This window comes from Heterodontus francisci, chromosome 25, assembly GCF_036365525.1.
Source record: "Heterodontus francisci isolate sHetFra1 chromosome 25, sHetFra1.hap1, whole genome shotgun sequence".
In the NCBI taxonomy this organism is placed as follows: Eukaryota; Metazoa; Chordata; class Chondrichthyes; order Heterodontiformes; family Heterodontidae; genus Heterodontus; species Heterodontus francisci.
In genome coordinates this window covers 10,129,466-10,142,147 of record NC_090395.1, presented here as the reverse complement: position 1 = coordinate 10,142,147, position 12,682 = coordinate 10,129,466, and positions in this window count along the sequence as shown.

The following is a 12,682-nucleotide window of genomic DNA, read 5'->3' as shown; positions in this document are numbered from 1 at the left end:
GAGTGTCAGAGAGTGTCAGAGAGTGATAGAGTGTGATAGAGAGAGTGAGAGATTGTCAGAGAGTGTCAGAGAGTGATAGAGAGTGTCTGAGAGCGTCAGAGAGTGATACTGTGTGTCAGAGAGTGATAGAGAGTGTATGAGCGTTTTAGAGAGTAATAGGGAGTGTCTGATAGTGTCAGAGAGTGATTGAGAGTGTCAGAGAGTGTCAGAGAGTGTCATAGAAAGTCAGTTTGTGACAGAAATTGTCAGAGAGTGATAGAGAGTGTCTGAGTGCGTCTGAGAGTGTCAGAGTGTGGCAGAGAGTGATAGAGAGAGTGAGAGATTGTCAGAGAGTGTCAGAGAGTGATCGAGAGTGTCTGAGAGTGTCAGTGATTGTCAGAGAGTGATAGAGAGTGTCTGAGAGCGTCCGAGAGTGATACTGTGTGTCAGAGAGTGATAGAGAGTGTATGAGCGTTTCAGAGAGTAATAGGGAGTGTCTGATAGTGTCAGAGAGTGATTGAGAGTGTCAGAGAGTGTCAGAGCTTGTCAGAGAGTGATAGAGAGAGTCAGAGAGTGATAGGGAGTCTCTTAGAGTGTCAGAGAGTGATTCAGAGTGTCAGAGAGTGTCAGAGAGTGATAGAGAGTGTCTGAGAGTGTCAGAGAGTGTCAGAGAGTGATTGAGAGTGTCAGAGAGTGATTGAGAGTGATAGAGATTGTTTGAGAGTGTCAGAGAGTGATTGAGAGTGTCAGAGAGTGATTGAGAGTGTCAGAGAGTGATTGAGAGTGTCAGAGAGTGTCTGAGTGTCTCAGAGAGTGATTGAGAGTGTCAGAGAGTGATTGAGAGTAATTGAGAATGTCTGAGAGTGTCTGAGAGTGTCAGAGAGTGATTGAGAGTGTCTGAGAGTGTCAGAGAGTGTCTGAGAGTGTCACAGAGTGATACAGATTGTCAGAGAGTGATAGAGAGTGTCAGAGAATGTCAGAGAGTGATAGAGAGTGTCAGAGAATGTCAGAGAGTGATTGAGAGTGTCTGACAGTGCCAGAGAGTGATATAGAGTGTCAGAGAGTGATGCAGCGTGTCAGAGAATGATAGAGAGTGTCAGAGAGTGTCATAGAGAGATAGAGAGCATCGGAGAGTGTCAGAGTGTGTCAGAGAGTGATAGAGAGTGTCAGAGAGTGTCAGAGAGTGATATAGAGTGTCAGAGAATGTCAGAGAGTGTCAGAGAGTGTCAGAGAGTGTCAGAGAGTGAATTAGAGTGTCTGAGAGTGTCAGAGAGTGATTGAGAGTGTCTGAGAGTGTCTGAGAGTGTCAAAGATTGATATAGAGTGTCAGAGAGTGATATAGAGTGTCAGAGAGTGATGAAGAGTGTCTGAGAGTGTCAGAGAGTGTCTGAGAGTGTCAGAGAGAGTCAACGAGTGCCTGAGAGTGATAGAAATTGTCTGAGAATGTCACAGAGTGATAGAGAGTGATAGAGAGTGTCTGAGAGTGTCAGAGAGTGATAGAGAGTGATAGAGAGTGTCTGAGATTGTCAGAGAGTGTCAGAGAATGTCAGAGAGTGACAGAGAGTGTCAGAGAATGAAAGAGAGTGTCTGAGTGCGTCTGAGAGTGTCAGAGAGTGTCAGAGAGTGATAGAGAGAGTCAGAGAGTGTCAGAGAGTGTCAGAGAGTGATCGAGAGTGTCTGAGAGTGTCAGTGATTGTCAGAGAGTGATAGAGAGAGTCAGAGAGCGTCAGAGAGTGTCAGAGAATGTCAGAGAGTGACAGAGGGTGTCAGAGAATGAAAGAGAGTGTCTGAGTGCGTCTGAGAGTGTCAGAGAGTGTCAGAGAGTGATAGAGAGAGTCAGAGAGTGTCAGAGAGTGTCAGAGAGTGATCGAGAGTGTCTGAGAGTGTCAGTGATTGTCATAGAGTGATCGAGAGTGTCTGAGAGTGTCAGTGATTGTCAGAGAGTGATAGAGATTGTCTGAGCGTTTCAGAGTGTGATAGGGAATGTCTGAGAGTGTCAGAGAGTGATTCAGAGTGTCAGAGAGTGTCAGAGCGTTATAGAGAGTGTCTGAGAGTGTCAGAGAGTGTCAGAGAGTGATTGAGAGTGTCAGGTAGTGATTGAGAGTGTCAGAGAGTGATTGAGAGTGTCAGAGAGTGTCTGAGTGTGTCAGAGAGTGACTGGGAGTGTCAGAGAGTGATTGAGAGTAATTGAGAATGTCTGAGAGTGTCTGAGAGTGTCAGAGAGTGATTGAGAGTGTCTGAGAGTGTCAGAGAGTGTCTGAGAGTGTCACAGAGTGATACAGAGTGTCAGAGAGTGATAGAGAGTGTCAGAGAATGTCAGAGAGTGATAGAGAGTGTCAGAGAATGTCAGAGAGTGATTGAGAGTGTCTGAGAGTGCCAGAGAGTGATATAGAGTGTCAGAGAGTGATACAGAGTGTCACAGAGTGATAGAGAGTGTCAGAGAGTGTCATAGAGAGATAGAGAGCATCGGAGAGTGTCAGAGAGTGTCAGAGAGTGATAGAGAGTGTCAGAGAGTGTCAGAGAGTGATATGGAGTGTCAGAGAATGTCAGAGAGTGATTGAGAGTGTCAGAGAGTGTCTGAGAGTGTCACAGAGTGATACAGAGTGTCAGAGAGTATTAGAGAGTGTCAGAGAATGTCAGAGAGTGATAGAGAGTGTCAGAGAATGTCAGAGAGTGATTGAGAGTGTCTGAGAGTGCCAGAGAGTGATATAGAGTGTCAGAGAGTGATGCAGAGTGTCAGAGAGTGACAGAGAGTGACCGAGATTGATAGAGAGTGTCAGAAAGTTGCAGAGAGCGTCCGAGCTTGTCAGAGAGTGACAGAGAGAGTCAAGAGTGTCAGAGAGTGATAGGGAAGGTGTGAGAGTGTCAGAGAGTGATTGAGAGTGTCAGAGAGCGTCAGAGAGTGATAGAGAATGTCTGAGAGTGTCAGAGAGTGATTGAGAGTGTCAGAGAGTGTCAGAGAATGTCAGAGAGTGATAGCGAGTGTCTGAGAGTGTCAGAGAGTGATAGAGAGTGTCTGAGAGTGTCCAAGAGTGTCAGGGAGTGTCTGAGAGAGTCTGAGAGTGATGGAGAGTGTCTGAGTGTATCAGAGAGTGTCTGAGAGTGTCAGCGAGTGTCTGAGAGTGATAGAGATTGTCAGAGAATGTCAGAGAGTGGTAGAGAGTGATAGAGAGTGTCTGAGAGTGCCAGAGAGTGATAGAGAGTTTCTGAGAGTGTCTGAGAGTGTCAGGGAGTGTCTGAGAGTGTCTGAGACTGTCTGAGAGTGATAGAGAGTGTCTGAGAATGTCACATAGTGTCAGCGAGTGTCTGAGAGTGATAGAGAGTGCCTGAGAGTATCAGAGAGTGTCTGAGAGTGTCAGAGAATGTCAGCGAGTGTCTGAGAGTGAAAGAGATTGTCAGAGAATGTCAGAGAGTGGCAGAGAGTGTCTGAGAGTGTCAGAGAGTGTCAGAGAGTGATTGAGAGTGTCTGAAAGTGTCAGAGAGTGTCAGAGAGTGATTGAGAGTGATTGAGAATGTCTGAGAATGTCTAAGAGTGTCTGAGAGTGTCAGAGAGTGTCAGAGAGTGATTGAGAGTGTCTGAGAGTGATAGAGACTGTCAGAGAAGGTCAGAGAGTGATAGACAGTGTCAGAGAGTGATAGAGAGTGTCTGAGAGTGTCAGAGAGTGTCAGAGAATGTCAGAGAATGTCAGAGAGTGTCAGAGAGAGTCAGAGAGTGTCAGAGAGTGATAGAGAGTGTCAGAGAGTGATTGACAGTGATAGAGAATGTCAGAGAAGGTCAGAGCGTGATCGAGAGTGTCAGAGCGTGATCGAGAGTGTCAGAGAGTGATAGAGAGTGTCTGAGAGTGTCTGAGAGTGTCAGGGAGTGTCTGAGATTGTCAGAGAGTGTCAGTCAGTATAAGTGAGTGATAGAGAGTGTCAAAGTGTGTCAGAGAGTGTCTGAGAGTGTCAGAGAGTGTCAGAGAGTGTCTGAGAGTGCCAGAGAGTGTCAGAGAGTGTCAGAGAGTGATCGAGAGTATCTGAGAGTGTCTGAGAGTGACAGGGAGTGTCTGAGATTGTCAGAGAGTGTCAGTCAGTATAAGTGAATGATAGAGAGTGTCAAAGTGTGTCAGAGAGTGTCTGAGGGTGATAGAGATTGTCGGAGAATGTCAGAGAGAGACAGAGAGAGTCTGAGAGTGTCAGAGAGTGATACAGAGTGTCAGAGAGTGCTAGAGAGTGTCAGAGAGTGTCAGAGAATGTCAGAGAGTGTCAGAGAGTGTCAGAGAGTATCAGTGAGTGATTGAGAGTCATTGAGAATGTCTGAGAGTGTCTGAGAGTGTCAGAGAGTGATTGAGAGTGTCAGAGAATGATTGAGAGCGTCAGAGAGTGATATAGAGTGTCAGAGAGTGATGCAGAGTGTCAGAGAGTGTCATAGAGAGATAGAGAGCATCGGAGAGTGTCAGAGAGTGTCAGAGAGTGATAGAGAGTGTCAGAGATTGATTGAGAGTATCAGAGAGTGTCAGAGAGTGATAGAGAGTGTCTGAGAGTGTCAGAGAGTGTCAGAGATTGATTGAGAGTATCAGAGTGTGTCAGAGACTGTCAGCGAGTGATTGAGAGCCATTGAGAATGTCTGAGTGTGTCTGTGAGTGTCAGAGAGTGATTGAGAGTGTCAGAGAGTGATTGAAAGTGTCTGAGAGAGTCAGAGAGAGATAGAGAGTGGTATAGAGTGTCTGAGAGTGATTGAGAGTGTCTAAGAGTGTCAGAGAGTGTCAGAGATTGATACAGAGTGTCTGAGAATGTCAGAGACTGATCGAGAGTGTCAGAGCGTGTCAGAGAGTGACCGAGAGTGATAGAGAGTGTCTGAGAGTGTCAGAGAGTGATTGAGATTGTCAGAGAGTGTCAGAGAGTGACCGAGAGTGATCGAGAGTGTCTGAGAGTGTCAGAGAGTGTCAGTGCGTGATTGAGAGTGTCTGAGAGTGTCAGAGAGTGATTGAGAGTGTCTGAGAGTGTCAGAGAGTTTCAGAGAGTGAAAGAGAGTGTCAGAGAGTATCAGAGCTTGTCAGAGAGTGATAGAGAGAGTCAGAGATTGTCAGAGAGTGATAGGGAGTGTCTGAGAGTGTCAGAGAGTGTCAGAGAGTTTCAGAGAGTGAAAGAGAGTGTCAGAGAGTATCAGAGCTTCTCAGATAGTGATAGACAGAGTCAGAGAGTGTCAGAGAGTGATAGGGAGTGTCTGAGAGTGTCAGAGAGTGTCAGAGTGTGGTGGAGAGTTTCTGAGAGTGTCAGAGAGTGGTAGAGAGTGAAAGAGAGTGTCAGAGAGTGTCAGAGCTTGTCAGAGAGTGATAGAGAGAGTCAGAGATTGTCAGAGAGTGATAGGGAGTGTCTGAGAGTGTCAGAGAGTGTCAGAGTGTTTCAGAGAGTGAAAGAGAGTGTCCGAGAGTGTCAGAGAGTTTCAGAGCTTGTCAGAGAGTGATAGAGACAGTCACAGAGTGTCAGAGAGGGATAGGGAGTGTCTGAGAGTGTCAGAGAGTGATAGAGAGTGTCAGAGAGTGTCAGAGAGTGGTGGAGAGTTTCTGAGAGTGTCAGAGAGTGGTAGAGAGTGATAGAGAGTGTCTGAGAGTGTCAGAGAGTGTCAGAGAGTGATAGAGAGTGATAGAGAGTGTTTGAGAGTGTCAGAGAGTGACCGAGAGTGTCAGAGAGTGTCAGAGAGTGATGAAGAGTGTCTGAGAGTGTCAGAGAGTGTCTGAGAGTGTCAGAGAGAGTCAACGAGTGCCTGAGAGTGATAGAGATTGTCTGAGAATGTCAGAGAGTGGTCGAGAGTGATAGAGAGTGTCTGAGAGTGTCAGAGAGTGTCAGAGAGTGTCAGAGAGTGATAGAGAGTGATAGAGAGTGATAGATAGTGTCAGAGAGTTTCAGAGCTTGTCAGAGAGTGATAGAGAGAGTCAGAGAGTGTCAGAGAGGGATAGGGAGTGTCTGAGAGTGTCAGAGAGTGATAGAGAGTGTCAGAGAGTGGTGGAGAGTTTCTGAGAGTGTCAGAGAGTGGTAGAGAGTGATAGAGAGTGTCTGAGAGTGTCAGAGAGTGTCAGAGAGTGATAGAGAGTGATAGAGAGTGTCTGAGAGTGTCAGAGTGTGACCGAGAGTGTCAGAGAGTGTCAGAGAGTGATAGAGAGTGTCTGAGAGCGTCAGAGAGTGATACTGTGTGTCAGAGAGTGATAGAGAGTGTATGAGCGTTTGAGAGATTAATAGGGAGTGTCTGATAGTGTCAGAGAGTGATTGAGAGTGTCAGAGAGTGTCAGAGCTTGTCAGAGAGTGATAGAGAAAGTCATAGAGTGTCAGAGAGTGATAGGGAGTGTCTTAGAGTGTCAGAGAGTGATTCAGAGTGTCAGAGAGTGTCAGAGAGTGATAGAGAGTGTCTGAGAGTGTCAGAGAGTGTCAGAGAGTGATTGAGAGTGTCAGTGAGTGATTGAGAGTGTCAGAGAGTGATTGAGAGAGTCAGAGAGTGATTGAGAGTTTCAGAGAGTGTCTGAGTGTCTCAGAGAGTGATTGAGAGTGTCAGAGAGTGATTGAGAGTAATTGAGAATGTCTGAGAGTGTCAGAGAGTGATTCAGAGTGTCAGAGAGTGTCAGAGAGTTATAGAGAGTGTCAGAGAGTGATTGAGAGTTTCAGATAGTGATTGAGAGTGATAAAGAGTGTCTGAGAGTGTCTGAGAGTGTCTGAGAATGTCTGAGATTGTCTGAGATTGTCAGAGAGTGATTGAGAGTGTCAGAGAGTGTCTGAGTGTGTCAGAGAGTGATTGAGAGTGTCAGAGAGTGATTGAGAGTAATTGAGAATGTCTGAGAGTGTCTGAGAGTGTCAGAGAGTGATTGAGAGTGTCTGAGAGTGTCAGAGAGTGTCTGAGAGTGTCACAGAGTGATACAGAGTGTCAGAGAGTGATAGAGAGTGTCAGAGAATGTCAGAGAGTGATAGAGAGTGTCAGAGAATGTCAGAGAGTGATTGAGAGTTTCTGAGAGTGCCAGAGAGTGATATAGAGTGTCAGAGAGTGATGCAGAGTGTCAGAGAGTGATAGAGAGTGTCAGAGAGTGTCATAGAGAGATAGAGAGCATTGGAGAGTGTCAGAGAGTGCCAGAGAGTGATAGAGAGTGTCAGAGAGTGTCAGAAAGTGATATGGAGTGTCAGAGAATGTCAGAGAGTGAATTAGAGTGTCTGAGAGTGTCAGAGAGTGACTGAGAGTGTCTGAGAGTGTCTGAGAGTGTCTGAGAGTGTCAGAGAGTGGTAGAGAGTGAAAGAGAGTGTCAGAGAGTGTCAGAGCTTGTCAGAGAGTGATAGAGAGAGTCAGAGATTGTCAGAGAGTGATAGGGAGTGTCTGAGAGTGTCAGAGAGTGTCAGAGTGTTTCAGAGAGTGAAAGAGAGTGTCCGAGAGTGTCAGAGAGTTTCAGAGCTTGTCAGAGAGTGATAGAGACAGTCACAGAGTGTCAGAGAGGGATAGGGAGTGTCTGAGAGTGTCAGAGAGTGATAGAGAGTGTCAGAGAGTGTCAGAGAGTGGTGGAGAGTTTCTGAGAGTGTCAGAGAGTGGTAGAGAGTGATAGAGAGTGTCTGAGAGTGTCAGAGAGTGTCAGAGAGTGATAGAGAGTGTCTGAGAGTGTCAGAGAGTGACCGAGAGTGTCAGAGAGTGTCAGAGAGTGATGAAGAGTGTCTGAGAGTGTCAGAGAGTGTCTGAGAGTGTCAGAGAGAGTCAACGAGTGCCAGAGAGTGATAGAGATTGTCTGAGAATGTCAGAGAGTGGTCGAGAGTGATAGAGAGTGTCTGAGAGTGTCAGAGAGTGTCAGAGAGTGTCAGAGAGTGATAGGGAGTGATAGATAGTGTCAGAGAGTTTCAGAGCTTGTCAGAGAGTGATAGAGAGAGTCAGAGAGTGTCAGAGAGGGATAGGGAGTGTCTGAGAGTGTCAGAGAGTGATAGAGAGTGTCAGAGAGTGGTGGAGAGTTTCTGAGAGTGTCAGAGAGTGGTAGAGAGTGATAGAGAGTGTCTGAGTGTGTCAGAGAGTGATTGAGAGTGTCAGAGAGTGATTGAGAGTAATTGAGAATGTCTGAGAGTGTCTGAGAGTGTCAGAGAGTGATTGAGAGTGTCTGAGAGTGTCAGAGAGTGTCTGAGAGTGTCACAGAGTGATACAGAGTGTCAGAGAGTGATAGAGAGTGTCAGAGAATGTCAGAGATTGATAGAGAGTGTCAGAGAATGTCAGAGTGTGATTGAGAGTTTCTGAGAGTGCCAGAGAGTGATATAGAGTGTCAGAGAGTGATGCAGAGTGTCAGAGAGTGATAGAGAGTGTCAGAGAGTGTCATAGAGAGATAGAGAGCATCGGAGAGTGTCAGAGAGTGTCAGAGAGTGATAGAGAGTGTCAGAGAGTGTCAGAAAGTGATATGGAGTGTCAGAGAATGTCAGAGAGTGTCAGAGAGTGTCAGAGAGTGTCAGAGAGTGAATTAGAGTGTCTGAGAGTGTCAGAGAGTGACTCAGAGTGTCTGAGAGTGTCGGAGAGTGTCTGAGAGTGTCAGAGAGTGGTAGAGAGTGAAAGAGAGTGTCAGAGAGTGTCAGAGCTTGTCAGAGAGTGATAGAGAGAGTCAGAGATTGTCAGAGAGTGATAGGGAGTGTCTGAGAGTGTCAGAGAGTGTCAGAGTGTTTCAGAGAGTGAAAGAGAGTGTCCGAGAGTGTCAGAGAGTTTCAGAGCTTGTCAGAGAGTGATAGAGACAGTCACAGAGTGTCAGAGAGGGATAGGGAGTGTCTGAGAGTGTCAGAGAGTGATAGAGAGTGTCTGAGTGCGTCAGAGAGTGATACTGTGTGTCAGAGAGTGATAGAGAGTGTATGAGCGTTTCAGAGATTAATAGGGAGTGTCTGATAGTGTCAGAGAGTGATTGAGAGTGTCAGAGAGTGTCAGAGCTTGTCAGAGAGTGATAGAGAGAGTCATAGAGTGTCAGAGAGTGATAGGGAGTGTCTTAGAGTGTCAGAGAGTGATTCAGAGTGTCAGAGAGTGTCAGAGAGTGATAGAGAGGGTCTGAGAGTGTCTGAGTGTCTCAGAGAGTGATTGAGAGTGTCAGAGAGTGTCAGAGAGTGATTGAGAGTAATTGAGAATGTCTGAGAGTGTCAGAGAGTGATTGAGAGTGTCAGAGAGTGATTGAGAGTGTCTGAGAGTGTCAGAGAGTGTCTGAGAGTGTCACAGAGTGATACAGAGTGTCAGAGAGTGATAGAGAGTGTCAGAGAATGTCAGAGAGTGATAGAGAGTGTCAGAGTATGTCAGAGAGTGATTGAGAGTGTCTGACAGTGCCAGAGAGTGATATAGAGTGTCAGAGAGTGATGCAGAGTGTCAGAGAGTGATAGAGAGTGTCAGAGAGTGTCATAGAGAGATAGAGAGCATCGGAGAGTGTCAGAGTGTGTCAGAGAGTGATAGAGTGTGTCAGAGAGTGTCAGAGAGTGTCAGAGAGTGTCAGAGAGTGTCAGAGAGTGAATTAGAGTGTCTGAGAGTGTCAGAGAGTGATTGAGAGTGTCTGAGAGTGTCTGAGAGTGTCAGAGATTGATATGGAGTGTCAGAGAGTGATATAGAGTGTCAGAGAGTGATAGAGAGTGTCTGAGAGTGTCAGAGAGTGACCGAGAGTGTCAGAGAGTTTCAGAGAGTGATAGAGGGCGTCTGAGAGTGTCAGAATGTGTCAGAGAGTGACAGAGAGTGTCAGAGAATGATAGAGAGTGTCAGAGAGTGTCAGAGAGTGATCGAGAGTGTCTGAGAGTGTCAGTGATTGTCAGAGAGTGATTGAGAGTGTCTGAGAGCGTCAGAGAGTGATACTGTGTGTCAGAGAGTGATAGAGAGTGTCTGAGCGTTTCAGAGTGTGATAGGGAGTGTCTGAGAGTGTCAGAGAGTGATTCAGAGTGTCAGAGAGTGTCAGAGAGTTATAGAGCGTGTCTGAGAGTGTCAGAGAGTGTCAGAGAGTGATTGAGAGTTTCAGATAGTGATTGAGAGTGATAGAGAGTGTCTGAGAGTGTCTGAGAGTGTCTGAGAATGTCTGAGATTGTCTGAGAGTGTCAGAGAGTGATTGAGAGTGTCAGAGAGTGTCTGAGTGTGTCAGAGAGTGATTGAGAGTGTCAGAGAGTGATTGAGAGTAATTGAGAATGTCTGAGAGTGTCTGAGAGTGTCAGAGAGTGATTGAGAGTGTCAGAGAGTGTCTGAGAGTGTCACAGAGTGATACAGAGTGTCAGAGAGTGATAGAGAGTGTCAGAGAGTGATAGAGAGTGTCAGAGAGTGATAGAGAGTGTCAGAGAATGTCAGAGAGTGATTGAGAGTTTCTGAGAGTGCCAGAGAGTGATATAGAGTGTCAGATTTTGATGCAGAGTGTCAGAGAGTGATAGAGAGTGTCAGAGAGTGTCATAGAGAGATAGAGAGCATCGGAGAGTGTCAGAGAGTGTCAGAGAGTGAATTAGAGTGTCTGAGAGTGTCAGAGATTGACTGAGAGTGTCTGAGAGTGTCTGAGAGTGTCAGAGAGTGGTAGAGAGTGAAAGAGAGTGTCAGAGAGTGTCAGAGCTTGTCAGAGAGTGATAGAGAGAGTCAGAGATTGTCAGAGAGTGATAGGGAGTGTCTGAGAGTGTCAGAGAGTGTCAGAGTGTTTCAGAGAGTGAAAGAGAGTGTCCGAGAGTGTCAGAGAGTTTCAGAGCTTGTCAGAGAGTGATAGAGACAGTCACAGAGTGTCAGAGAGGGATAGGGAGTGTCTGAGAGTGTCAGAGAGTGATAGAGAGTGTCAGAGAGTGGTGGAGAGTTTCTGAGAGTGTCAGAGAGTGGTAGAGAGTGATAGAGAGTGTCTGAGAGTGTCAGAGAGTGTCAGAGAGTGATAGAGAGTGATAGAGAGTGTCTGAGAGTGTCAGAGAGTGACCGAGAGTGTCAGAGAGTGTCAGAGAGTGATGAAGAGTGTCTGAGAGTGTCAGAGAGTGTCTGAGAATGTCAGAGAGAGTCAACGAGTGCCTGAGAGTGATAGAGATTGTCTGAGAATGTCAGAGAGTGGTCGAGAGTGATAGAGAGTGTCTGAGAGTGTCAGAGAGTGTCAGAGAGTGTCAGAGAGTGATAGAGAGTGATAGAGAGTGATAGATAGTGTCAGAGAGTTTCAGAGCTTGTCAGAGAGTGATAGAGAGAGTCAGAGAGTGTCAGAGAGGGATAGGGAGTTTCTGAGAGTGTCAGAGAGTGATAGAGAGTGTCAGAGAGTGGTGGAGAGTTTCTGAGAGTGTCAGAGAGTGGTAGAGAGTGATAGAGAGTGTCTGAGAGTGTCAGAGAGTGTCAGAGAGTGATAGAGAGTGATAGAGAGTGTCTGAGAGTGTCAGAGTGTGACCGAGAGTGTCAGAGAGTGTCAGAGAGTGATCGAGAGTGTCTGAGAGTGTCAGTGATTGTCAGAGAGTGATAGAGAGTGTCTGAGAGCATCAGAGAGTGATACTGTGTGTCAGAGAGTGATAGAGAGTGTATGAGCGTTTCAGAGATTAATAGGGAGTGTCTGATAGTGTCAGAGAGTGATTGAGAGTGTCAGAGAGTGTCAGAGCTTGTCAGAGAGTGATAGAGAGAGTCATAGAGTGTCAGAGAGTGATAGGGAGTGTCTTAGAGTGTCAGAGAGTGATTCAGAGTGTCAGAGAGTGTCAGAGAGTGATAGAGAGTGTCTGAGAGTGTCAGAGAGTGTCAGAGAGTGATTGAGAGAGTCAGTGAGTGATTGAGAGTGTCAGAGAGTGATTGAGAGAGTCAGAGAGTGATTGAGAGTGTCAGAGAGTGTCTGAGTGTCTCAGAGTGATTGAGAGTGTCAGAGAGTGTCAGAGAGTGATTGAGAGTAATTGAGAATGTCTGAGAGTGTCAGAGAGTGATTGAGAGTGTCAGAGAGTGATTGAGAGTGTCTGAGAGTGTCAGAGAGTGTCTGAGAGTGTCACAGAGTGATACGGAGTGTCAGAGAGTGATAGAGAGTGTCAGAGAATGTCAGAGAGTGATAGAGAGTGTCAGAGTATGTCAGAGAGTGATTGAGAGTGTCTGACAGTGCCAGAGAGTGATATAGAGTGTCAGAGAGTGATGCAGAGTGTCAGAGAGTGATAGAGAGTGTCAGAGAGTGTCATAGAGAGATAGAGAGCATCGGAGAGTGTCCGAGTGTGTCAGAGAGTGATAGAGTGTGTCAGAGAGTGTCAGAGAATGTCAGAGAGTGAATTAGAGTGTCTGAGAGTGTCAGAGAGTGATTGAGAGTGTCTGAGAGTGTCTGAGAGTGTCAGAGATTGATATGGAGTGTCAGAGAGTGATATAGAGTGTCAGAGAGTGATAGAGAGAGTCTGAGAGTGTCAGAGAGTGACCGAGAGTGTCAGAGAGTTTCAGAGAGTGATGAAGAGTGTCTGAGAGTGTCAGAGAGTGTCTGAGAGTGTCAGAGAGAGTCAACGAGTTCCTGAGAGTGATAGAAATTGTCTGAGAATGTCACACAGTGGTAGAGAGTGATAGAGAGTGTCTGAGAGTTTCAGAGAGTGATAGAGAGTGATAGAGAGTGATAGAGAGCGTCTGAGAGTGTCAGAGTGTGTCAGAGAGTGACAGAGAGTGTCAGAGAATGATAGAGAGTGTCAGAGAGTGTCAGAGAGTGTCAGAGAGTGATCGAGAGTGTCTGAGAGTGTCAGTGATTGTCAGAGAGTGATTGAGAGTGTCCGAGAGCATCAGAGAGTGATACTGTGGGTCAGAGAGTGATAGAGAGTG